General features: G+C 47.2%; 1 long non-coding RNA gene across 1 annotated transcript; it reads right to left on the bottom strand.

Annotated features, from left to right (window-relative positions):
* Nucleotides 1-12109: 12109 nt before the first annotated feature.
* Nucleotides 12110-12501, bottom strand: LOC123497153 (uncharacterized). The gene is made up of 3 exons (XR_006670606.2): nt 12419-12501; nt 12237-12338; nt 12110-12161 (listed from the first exon to the last, which is right to left on the bottom strand). It is a non-coding gene; the product is annotated as an uncharacterized lncRNA (long non-coding RNA).
* Nucleotides 12502-12798: the final 297 nt, after the last annotated feature.

Here is a 12798-nt window from a genome sequence, read left to right as displayed (position 1 = left end):
TCTTGATAACCCACAAGTATAGGGGATCAATTGTAGCCTCTTTCGATAAGTAAGAGTGTCGAACCCAATGAGGAGCTAAAGGTAGAACAAATATTCCCTCAAGTTCTATCGACCACCGATACAACTCTACGCACGCTTGACGTTCGCTTTACCTAAATCAAGTATAAAACTAGAAGTACTTTGTAGGTGTTGTTGGATAGGTTTGCAAGATAATAAAGAGCACGTAAATAAAAACTAGGGGATGTTTAGATAAAGACACAATAAAGTAAATATAGCGAGTGTGGAAAAGTGGTGGTAGGAGTTGCGAAATTGTCCCTAAGCAATTGACTACTTTACTAGACCGATAGCAAGTTTTATGTGGGAGAGGCCACTGCTAGCATGTCATCCCTTACTTGGAATTCTATGCACTTATGATTGGAACTATTAGCAAGCATCCGCAACTACTAACGTTCATTAAGGTAAACCCAACCATAGCATTAAGATATATTGGTCCCCCTTCAATCCCGTATGCATCAATTTCTATGCTAGGTTGAAGCTTCTGTCACTCCTGCCCTCCAATACATAGTCCTATAAACATACAACTAGCCCTATGGTGTGATCCACGCGCGCGCTCATATGATGGGCACCAAAGGATAGCAGCATAACCACAAGCAAATTAAATCAATCATAGCAATTCATCAACCACCGATAGGACAACGAAAATCTACTCAGACATCATAGGATGACAACACATCATTGGATAATAATATGAAGCATAAAGCACCATGTTCAAGTAGAGGGTACAGCGGATTGTGGGAGAGTGGACCGCTGTAGATAGAGGGGGGAAGGTGATGGAGATGTTGGTGAAGATGGCGGAGGTGTTGGTGAAGATCGCGGTGATGATGATGGCCCCCGGCGGCGTTCTGGCGCCACCGGAAGCGAGGGGAGAGAGCCCCCCTTCTTCTTCTTCTTCTTGTTCCTTGACCTTCTCCCTAGATGGGAGGAGGGTTTCCCCTCTGGTCCTTGGTCTCCATGGCGTGGGAGGGGCGAGAGCCCCTCCGAGATTGGATCTATCTATCTGTCTCTCTCTGTTTCTGCGTTCTCGTCCTCTGCCCTTTCGCCGTTTCGTATATATATGGAGATCCGTAACTTCGATTGGATTGAAACCTTCACCCAGATTTTTTTCTTCTGAAAATTAGGTTTCTTGCGGCCGAAGAAGAGCAGCAACCGCCTTATGGGTGGCCCACGAGGGTCAGGGGCGCGCCCAGGGGGGCAGGCGCGCCTCCCTGCCTCGTGGCCACCTCGGGCACCGTCTCGCGTTGATTCTTCTTCCCATATTCTCCAAATATTCCAAAAATATTCTCCATCTGTTTTTATCCCGTTTGGATTCCGTTTGATATGGGGTTTCTGCTAAACATAAAACATGCAACAAACAGGAACTGGCACTGGGCACTGGATCAATATGTTAGTCCCAAAAATAATATAAAAAGTTGCCAAAAGTATATGAAAGTTGAATAATATTGGCATGGAACAATCAAAAATTATAGATATGACGGAGACGTATCAGTTACCCGCTCAAAGGGAAATTTGTGTCATATCGGATTGGCATCCAGGAATTCTTAACATGGTGGAGATTGACATTCCCGGGCATGCTCCGTTGCACCATCGATGGTGCATGAGGCACTTTTGTTCGAACTTCTATAGGGCATGTGGCCTTAAGGAGTTGGCCGATAATCTTCAAATTGTTGTCTCGCTTTCTCCGACAAGCGCTTCGCCACTTTATACAACAAATTGCTCGCACACAAAAAACTTGATCCCGGGGGTCAAGACTTTCTCAATAGGCACATTCAATACCGGAACAAGTGGGCACGTGCTTTTGATAAAGATGGCCGGAGATACGGTCAAATGACAAGCAATATGGCCGAATGCTTCAATAGGGTGCTCAAAGGTGCACGTGGATTACCCGTGACGGCAATAGTTCCATACACATTTGACAAGATGAATGCGTACTTTGTAAAGTACTCGATGGAAACGGATGCACAGATAGCGGGTGAGAACCCGCGCAAGTACAAGTACAAGTTCCCACCCAAGGTTGATGAATGGTTGGTATTTCAATCATGGAAGGCGGACTCAGAAGAAGCTATATTATATGACAACGAAGAGTGGAAGTACGAAGTGAAAGAGCCAGGAGGAACCACAAACGATGGCCGACAACATGGAGGTCGGGCTTTCAAGGTGTCGTTAACACAATGTGATTGCACTTGTGGGAGGCCATTGTTGCTTCATCTCCCATGCTCACACTTGTATACCGCCGGTCGCGTTAGGAATGTGGACATCAATCACCCACGCACCGTGAGGGAGTCGGGGTTCTCAATCATGACGGTCAAGAAAACATGGGCTCCCCGCTTTCACCCGCACTTTGACCAATCACAATGGCCGGAGTATCATGGAGTTAAACTATGGCCGGATCTGGAGTTGAAGGTTGTTAAACGGGGTAGACGTAAGACAAAGCGTCTTAGAGGCGACATGGATGGATGGGGCCATGGTGGCCGCCGCGGAGCGGGCAACGACCAATTCCAAGAGCCTCGCGAGAGCTCCCGTTCTGGGGAGTGCAAAGGTCATGGCCACAACAAAAGAAAATGTACAAAACCAAGGAAATGGTCCAAGAAAAATGATTCAAGCACAAGACAACAAGGAGCTACACAAGGGAGCCAACCAAGTGGTAGCCAACAAGTGCCAAGCCAACCAAGAGGTAGCCAACAAGTGCGAAGGCAACCACGTGGTAGCCAACCTAGTGGTAGCCAACAAGTGCCAAGGAAACCAAGTGGTAGCCAACAAGTGCCAAGCCAACCAAGTGGTAGCCAACCTAGTGGTAGCCAACAAGTGCCAAGGCAACCAAGTGGTAGTCAACAAGTGCCAAGCCAACCAAGTGTTAGCCAAAGAGGATCTAGGCAACAAAGAGGTCGGCAACTAGGACTTACAAGAGGCCGTGGTGGTGGTAGAGTTCGTGGTGGTGGTCTAGGCCGTGGTGGTGGTGGTGGCCGTGGTGATGGTCTTGGCCGTGGTGATGGTCTTGGCCTTGGTGATGGACAAGGGCAAGGTCGTTATAGAGGAATGTTTGGATACCTCGATGGACCATTTCCGTATGTTGCTCACTAACTATAATGCTTCATATGTTCTTGTTTTTCATATGTTCTTGTTGTAGATGTTCTTCCATTTGTTTTTATTGTCTTTACTAACCATTATGTTTCACTCATTGTAGGTATGGCGGTTTCCAACCCAACAAACCAACAATGAAGGAGGATGGCGAAGATGAGATGGCGGGATGGTGGGAGAAGGCTGCGAAGAAGCTCAGAGAGAAGGATGCAGCCGCACTAAAGAAGAAGGAAGAGGAGCTTGAGGAGAAGAGGAAGGAAATAGAGAGCGTCAAATGCGATGTGCGCTAGGGAGCAAGCGTTGGTGAGGAAATGTGAGGAGGCACAGAAGAAGCATCAAAAGGATTTTGAAGAAAGAACCATGAAGCTTTGGGCAATTGCAGCTGAAAAAAGAGAGAGGGAGAATCAGATATTCATGGAGAGGGTGGTTAAGGAGGCTCACCTCATAAGGAAAAGGGAGGAGGAAGAGGAAGAAGAGAGGAAGAAGAAGAAGGGAAAGGGGCCTTGCTCTACGCAATAGAGCTATGTCATCTTTAACTTGCTTGTGGACGATGATCGTGTTATCCTCTAAACTTCGATTTGGTTGTGAACTACTATGTGTCATGAACTACTATGCCTCCTCCTCGATTTGGTTGTGAACTACTATGTGTCGTGAAGTACTATGTATTTCCTCCTAAATTTGGTTGTATGAACTACTCCTCAAGTTGAAGTACTATGTGTTATGAACTAGTATGTGTCGTGAAGTACTTTGTGCATATGTTGTCTTCATAGTTGTTTGCTTGCTAGGTATCAATCCTACTTCACATCATCGTACTATGTGTGCATATGCCAAAAAACTCTCTAATTCCAAGTGCAACGCCTAGTGTCGGGGATATGCCCCGCGGCGTAACCCGGCCGGAAGTATAACCCGGCCGGACTGGACGACTCACTGGTAACCCGTGCGGAGCTTGGCGATTCACGGGTAACCCGCCCGATCTTGACGGTTCATTAGTAACCCGGCGGGCGGGTCAAATGGATGACGAGGCCCAAGGCCCAGAAGGCCGGTTCACGTTTAATGGTGTGGGCCGGTTTATGAGGAAAGCACAAGGAATATTCCCTTACAAAGGAAGCAAGACTAGGACTCCACTTGTAATAGAGTAATCCTAATCCAACTAGGATTAGTCATGTAAACCGCCCCTTCAACATATATAAGGAGAGGCAGGGCTCCCCAAAGAGGGACAGGGCAACAATCAATAATCTCTAGGGCTAGACACAATTAGAGGAGAGCCGGTTTACGGCGACTCCCTCATGAGCGTAATGAGATCTAGCCTCAAACAGCATGTAGGGTTATTACCGGATGATGTTTCCCGGGGCCCGAAGCTGTCTAAATCCTTGTCTTGCATTGCGTCTCTCGATTCCGCTCAACCCCTCTCAAGCTACTACATAGATGCGCTGGCCTCACGACTAAGTCCTCACCCTAGGACATCTGACGTGACAATTCCACGACAGTTGGCGCCCACCGTGGGGCTCGCGCACGGTGGTGTTGAGTTCTTGGAGGGATCTCTCACAGGGATCGACAAGTTCGCAATTTCTGAATGAAGAAGAACCGGTTGGAGAAGATCTGCATCAGTTTTGAGTTCATCGGTCCAGATTCATAATTTGAAAGATTTAAAGTTGCGATTTGATGTCTGCCGCAAGTCGCCAACAAAAGAAGTCACATGTCGCCAACGCCATCGGCGTGTCAAATTTTCATCGGTTGCTCGCCGAAACCTGTACGATCGGAGTTGCCATCACCGTTCAATCATAAAAAAACAATCAAGAAAAAGAAAACAAAGCGCTGAGAAGGATTCGATCCAGCACTGCAGGGTCTCAACGCAACAATCGCTAACCACCTAATCCAGTTGACTTCGGTCAAAATAATTACAACCTGGAGAAGGACTTGGACTCTGCCGCCATTGAGTCGCCGCCTGATCTCCACCGCGGTCGAGCCGCCATGGCCTTCCGCTGCTCGCCTGCCTTCGCCGAGTCGCCGGTCTCTGCCCTGACACCAATCTGCCTCGGTTTTGGCCGCGAGTCACCATCGCCGGAGAGTCGCCCCCATCATCGCTGTGTTGAGCCGCCGCCGCGTGCCTCCTCACACTCACCCCAGTGTTTTTGCCGCGCGCCTGTGCCGCCTCTGCGGCCGCGCGCCGCCTTCCAGCATGCTGTTCCACAAGCCTCCGCGTCGACCTATTTATATAATCGCCCTGCCGTCGCCTCGCCTTGCTCTGCCTTTACAAGCCGCTAATACATCCATGGAAAATAAGCATGAGGTGGTCTCATACATAGCTTCAGTGGCTGTGTTATGAAGAAATTGCTTGACGGGGTGATGGTTCAGATGGACTAATACAAGGTGATATGGATGCGCCTGGGGTTATACAATGATGTCTAATGAGTGGACAACTGACAAGGATATCGTGGCATCATAAGGCGCGCTGTTTGGGATTGCTGCAGTACTAGCCGCTGTCGCCATAAGCCGCCAGTTGCCGCTCTGCCTCTGCTGGTCTTCATTATATACTGCAAGAGAAAGGGAATTGTTTTGTCGGTGATGGCTACAGTGTTGTGATTAATCCCCTTTTGCAAGGAGAGGGGTTAAATCGCCGTTGCAAATACTAAAGGTTGTTCATAAAACGGATCATCCATCGTCTGAACAAATCAGGTGACATCTATCTAAGTCTATTTTTGACACATTGTTTTTTGTCAAAATAACAATTATTTTGAACCGCATATTTTGATATGCAGGACAATTATTCATTATAAAACATGGTGACGGAGCACGCGCTGGCAACGTCCTGCCCGGTGTTCGTCCGTGTCACATTACATGGTGAATGAACGTGAGCAAGTCGCCGTCCCTGTGGCCCGGTTTACATCAGCTTGCCGGGACCACGCCTGCGATTAACTCGCCCGTCTGTGCCGGTTTACAACACCGGTGCCAATTTTCCCCATCCGCGTTGGCTTACAATGCCGCGAACGATTCATCTAAGCTGCCTCTGAAGCCGCGGTCGTCTTTGTCGTCCGTCTCTCGCGGCCTGGTCTACATCAACACACTGGGCCGCACCTGTCCGCATGAGATGTTTATTGAGTATGAGCAAGTCACAGCTTAGGTAGCCCGGTATTTTTTCAACAAAATGGAGGCAAATTATCATATATTATCAACCGCCGTCTACACTGGGTGGCCCAATGGGCAGGCGCTCAAGTCGCTGCCACTACAGTTTTGTTAACTTTAAATCGCCAGTTGGAAGGAACCATTGGCCGAGTTGCGGACACAGATCATACGGGATCATTTATAACCCGCCGCAGTCACCTCAACCTTCTGTGGATTCACATCGTACTATCAGCACCAATGATATACAAGTTATGCCGGCTTATATCACGGTCAAGTATGGAGAATCGCAAGCCAACTCCTCGAATCACCTTGAGACTCGAGGGCTACAATGATATGACTCAACAAATATTGCCGGTTTTCAGTGAAGTTAAGAACCCCAGGACGTTGGAGGGAAAGATAACCCGGTCCCGGAGGCTACTACCATATGGATGAAAATTTAAAGGCCGTCAGAAAATTTCTGGTTTAGAAAATATATGACAGTTACAAAAACCCGGATTAATGAAGAAGGTCCGGATCATCAGAAAGGACTCCGGTTTAAAATCCGGCTCAAGGGAAGTCAGTCTCACTGAAGCTCTCGAATATCCGGTTTACAATCCGGTTCAAGGAAAATCTGTTCTCCCACAAGGCTCTGAAGCTCTCAAATCAGGTTTAAGAATTTCCGGTTCAGAAAGAATTAACTTCTCGCAAGTTCGAGTTTAAAGGCCGTCAGAAAATTTCTGGCTGAAAATGAAGATTCCGGTTTAAAATCCGGTTCAAGTGAAAGATGTCTCCCACAAAGCTTTGAAGCTCTCAATATCCGGTTTAAAAATCCCGGTTCAAGAAGAATTTATCTCTTGCAAAAAGTTAAAGGTTGCCGAAGAGGGCATGTTGCCGTGATGCGCGGTTCAAACATGGGTATTCCGCCTTATTGGCTTATCATATTATTGATCACTTGGGGGCTTGGTCGTATCCGAACCATAGCTACACCTCTTGATCGGCGCAATGCCTCAAAGTCACTTGGGGGCTTGGTTGTATTCGAACCATAGCTACACCTCTTGGCTGGCTCAAAAGCCACGACAGTAAGTCACTTGGGGCTTGGTTGTATTCGAACCATAGCTACACCTCTTGGCTGGCTAAAAAGCCACGACAGTAAGTCACTTGGGGGCTTGGTCATGTTTGAACCATCGCTACACCTCTTGGCTGGCTCAAGGCCACGAAAGAAAAGTCACTTGGGGGCTTGGTTGTATTCAAACCATAGCTACACCACTTGGCTGGCTCAAAAGCCACGACAGTAAGTCACTAGGGGGCTTGGTTGTGTACAAACCATAGCTACACCTTTTGGCTGGCGCAATGCCATTACATGGGGGCCAAAGAGTGTTGTCAAGAACAACTCAAACATAGGCACCCCGGGTTAACCTGCCTTCATTAAGTAAGTCACTCCGCCCAGGTAAGCCTGGTATGACCCGCCAACTTGACAAGTCAATCGCATATGACCCTGAACTTGTCAATTATAGACCGACGATTGGTTAAAGACGGAGGACCATCTTAAAAGGCTTTGTGAAATGGTTTAACTCTGTGGCCTGACAACCCATGAAAAGCCTCGCATTTGGGCCTGGCAGCCCGTGAAAAAGCCTCGACTACAACGGTTTTATTTGCCTTTTGCTAAGTTTCTCTTTCTTTTGATAAGATTGGTGATGTTTTTAAACCGGTGTTCATTAACCCGGCTTGACTTTCAACTACAAGTTGTCAGTATATGATCAGTCATAATCCGGAGATTATCAACCCGGTCTAGTTTTGACTACAAGTCGCCAGTATTATATATGGTTAATCCGGTGTTTATCACAACCCGGCACAGTTTTATCATAAACCGGCACAATATGGAAGGAGTTATCAGTACTCAAGATTGGGGTTATCACCCTTACTACAAAAAGTTGGTAAACCAACGATGTGATTCAATGTCACAGGTATGATATATTTCATATTTGATTATTCTTAAGTGCAGCCTTGGTTATAAACCCGGGTTATATGTTGGGCATTATGACCCGTCCGGCGATAAACCGCCAGGACACTTTAAACTTGTTGTATGAAGAAACAGGTTGAATAAAGCATGATTATAAATCACCGGCGTTTATTAACCGGCCTGGCTTTCGACTATATGTCGCCAGTATGATGATAAATTATCCGGTGTTTATTAAACCGGCCTGGCTTTGGACTATAAGTCGCCAGTATATATTTGGATTGCGCCATTGGAATCATGCGCTTATAAATCATTGGGTTATATTATTCAAATAGCCAAACTTGGCTGAATTTTCATTATGATATTGAATGTATAAGGTTTTCATACCGGATTATATTATCTTAAATAGCCAACATGGCTGGATTTTTATTATGGTTATTAGTAACCAGTATTATTGAGGTTTTCAAAGTCGCTTTAGCGCAATGGCTATTATTTTATCACAAGATATGATTTATTCTACAATGGAAGGAATAGTTCCGAGTCGCTGCAGGCTTACAACCCGGCACTTGTGGGCTACATTATTCAAATTGAGATTATATCAAATATGCAAGTCTCATGTCGCTGCAAGCATGCACCATGACACTTGGGGGCTAATGCAAAGTCATTTTTATTGGCCTTATTGAAGACCCGACTCATCACGTCATAATGAGCCGGCCCTTGGGGGCTACCAATTGCTCCTGTCAACAATTCAAGGTACACAAGTCTTAAAACCATTATATTGAAAGGTCCATTGCTCAGTTGGTAAAGCACAAAGCTCTTAACCTTGTGGACGTGGGTTCAAGCCCTATGATGGGGGTTACATTATATGATGTTCTTTTCAAAGAAGTATATATAAAGTACCAGCTCAATATTATCTTACTGAGCCGGCCCTTGGGTGCTACACGTTATTGTTCAAATCTACATGATCATATTTATAAAGTCCCTGCTCATTATTGCATAATGACCCGGCACTTGGGGGCTACATATATGGAGTATTCGATTTTTACTAGTGACTGAGATGAACAACATGGATTTCTTCAAAGTGGCAGTAATTGTATGGAAACAGTCTTAAGCCATCACTTTGTTCTGCTCAAGACTTGAGGGCTACACGTAATATGGATATAAGGGAGAAAAATCTTCAAATTCTCAGTTCTGAGCAAACCAGATTGACCCGGTGTCTGCAACAATTATGACCCGGCGTCGGTAACAATTATGACTCGGTGCCATCCATATTTACAAACCGGTAATTTTGGTAATATTAAACCGGCAAGTTTTACATCTTCAAACCGGCTGAATATCAGATGAGTATTTCAAGACCAATATTTCTTAAACCGGCGCTTTGGAAGCCAACTCAAGTGGATTATTCTTCACAATATTTCTCTGTGAGAAACCAATGCCAGCAAATTGAGTATGAAGCTGGCTTGTTGACCCGGATTTTCTAGAAGGAGGAAATGACAAGGACCTAAGGATGATCAAGTGCCGGTTTATAAGAATATTTAAACCGGAGCACAACCCGCCAAATTTGTTCTTGTGTTTATGTTGCAGATCAGTTTAACCTGGATAAATCCAAATTAAACTGGGGGCTAATATCGGGGATATACCCCGCGGCGTAACCCGGCCGGAAGTATAACCCGGCCGGACTGGACGACTCACTGGTAACGCGCGCGGAGCTTGGCGATTCACGGGTAACCCGCCCGATCTTGGCGGTTCATTAGTAACCCGGCGGGCGGGTCAAATGGATGACGAGGCCCAAGGCCTAGAAGGCCGGTTCACGTTTAACGGTGTGGGCCGGTTTATGAGGAAAGCACAAGGAATATTCCCTTACAAAGGAAGCAAGACTAGGACTTCACTTGTAATAGAGTAATCCTAATCCAACTAGGATTATTCATGTAAACCGCCCCTTCAACATATATAAGGAGAGGCAGGGCTCCCCAAAGAGGGACAGGGCAACAATCAATAATCTCTAGGGCTAGACACAATTAGAGGAGAGCCGGTTTACGGCGACTCCCTCATGAGCGTAATGAGATCTAGCCTCAAACAGCATGTAGGGTTATTACCGGATGATGTTTCCCGGGGCCCGAAGCTGTCTAAATCCTTGTCTTGCGTTGCGTCTCTCGATTCCGCTCAACCCCTCTCAAGCTACTACATAGATGCGCTGGCCTCACGACTAAGTCCTCACCCTAGGACATCTGACGTGACAATTCCACGACACCTAGCACAGAGGCGTTGCACTGTACAGTGTGGCGCCTCTAGGCTAGGCGTTGCATGCCTGGGAAGACCTATCCAGAGAGCACAAAAGCTTTGCTAGTTACAGACCTGTGCAACGCCTAGCCTGGAGGCGCCGCACAGAGCAGTGCAACGCCTAGCTACTGGGCGTTGCACTGCTCAGTGTGGCGCCTCCAAGCTAGGCGTTGCACAGGTATGTAACTAGCAAACCGTCTGTTGCTCTCTGGACAGCTCTTCCCAGGCGTGCAACGCCCAAGAGTTAGGCGCTGCACTGCTGTGTGTGACGCCTAGCTCTGAGGCGTTGCACCCCTGGGAAGAGCTGTCCAGAGAGCAACAGAAGGTTTGCTTATTACAGACCTGCGCAACGCCCACGAGCTAGGCGTTGCACTGCTCAGTGTGGTGCCTCCAAGCTAGGCGTTGCACAGATCTGTAACTAGCAAACCTTCTGTTGCTCTCTGGACAGCTCTTCCCAGGCGTGCAACTCCCAAGAGCTAGGCGTTGCACTGCTGCGTGTGACGCCTAGCTCTGAGGCATTGCACCCCTGGGAAGAGTTGTCCAGAGAGCAACAGAATGTTTGCTAGTTACAGACCTGTGCAACGCCTACCGTGGAGGCGCCACACTCTACAGTGCAACGCCTAGCTCGTGGGCGTTGCACTAGTCAGTGTGGCGCCTCCACGCTAGGCGTTGCACAGGTCTGTAACTAGCAAACCTTCTGTTGCTCTCTGGACAACTCTTCCCAGACCACAAATTCGCTAAGTGTTTGTGTGGCGCCTAGCTGTGAGGCGCCACACTGTACAGTGCAACGCTCGCGAGCTAGGCGCTACACTTTACAGTGTGGCACCTCCAAGCTAGGCGCCACACAAACACTTAGTGTTTTTTTGTCATTTAGACTAGGTCATTTTCAGGCACAGTTCAACATTTCGTACAATAAACAGTAAGGATCTTTAAGTTTAACAAAGACAACATTTCCTATAGTGAGCATCACAACAAGTTCAACATTACTAGCACCACTCCAAGTTCAACGACATAACAAGTTCCACATTACTAAGAGCTATCACAACTTCAAGTTTAACATAGAGCTACCACCACTCCAAGTTCAACGACATAATAAGTTCCACCTTACTAAGAGCTACCACCACTCCAAGTTCAACATTACAAATAGAGGACGATGACTAGTTCCTTGAGCGCTTTTTGGCTGCTCCCCCCCTCTTGCTGGCTATCTTCTTCGCCTTCCTAGGAAGATCAACCCGCTCCGGCTCCGGCTTCGGTTCCTCCACGTCATCCACATCGTCATCCAAATAGTCATCCAAAGCCGCCATCCGCGAGGTGCCGACCGTCCTTTTGCCTCTTTGGGTGAAGTCTTTAGGTGTGTATTTGTTGATTCCCTTCCTAGGCTTTAACTCGTATGCAGACCGAACCTGGTACGTCCCCAAGGTCATATCATCAGCAACCTATGCATCAACAAAAGATATGGAAAGACCGTGTGTGAGGATATAGTTGGCAATGCATCAACAATTGGATATATGCTCATGCCATACCTCTTGGGTGACCACACCCACATCCTCATCCTCCAAAGGATCACCATGGCCCTGGCCCGAAGTGGGATCTGATGGTGTCGCCACCTAGACCGTTCTGGTGATACATACTCAGGGTCACGACAACCGAAAAGGTTTGATAGCTGCCTTAACTTTTGGCCCTGGCGCTGCAACATGTACAAGTGAATGAGACATCGAACGTAGCAACACATGTTAAGTGCTAGTTTGAAGGAGATGTGAACCTTAATGAATGCTCGAAGTGCACCTTCCCCATCGCTTTTGCCAGCCGGGGTTGTTTCCAGAATAGTCTCGGTCTCATCAGCTGCTTTCTTGATCTAGGCACGCTATGAACAGAAACGGTATTAATGTGTTAGGCAAGCGAAGATGTGAATAGTGCGAATGGAAAAGCAAAAAGGGAAAATACCACAAAGTTCATCATTGGAGCTGAAGGGATCACTGAGTTGCCTTTCCTGACTAATGCGTTGTACTGGTGATGGGCTACCTCATCAAAAATGGTGGGATCTTCCAAAATCTCCTCAGCATACGCCGGCTTGCATACCTCCACACGGGTACTTGCAAGAAACCATGTGAGATAGTTGTTGAACGTGATCGGGCAGTGCTCACGAAGCTGGGCTCGTTTTCCAGCCCTAGCTTGCTCCACACTAAGTGCGAACTGTACGACATACTTCCTGTGATGCTTGGCCCAATCCTTGATCTTCCGCTGCTTTTTCCTATCCAACCTGCAAGTTAGAAACAGAATATTAGCACCATCGAAACCGCCGAGAAGCTGCTAAGTGCTCAAGG

The sequence above is a fragment of the Aegilops tauschii genome, chromosome 2 (assembly GCF_002575655.3).
Source record: "Aegilops tauschii subsp. strangulata cultivar AL8/78 chromosome 2, Aet v6.0, whole genome shotgun sequence".
In the NCBI taxonomy this organism is placed as follows: domain Eukaryota; kingdom Viridiplantae; phylum Streptophyta; class Magnoliopsida; order Poales; family Poaceae; genus Aegilops; species Aegilops tauschii.
Note: the sequence above shows the minus strand (reverse complement) of the source record. Positions and strands in the feature narration are given on the sequence as shown.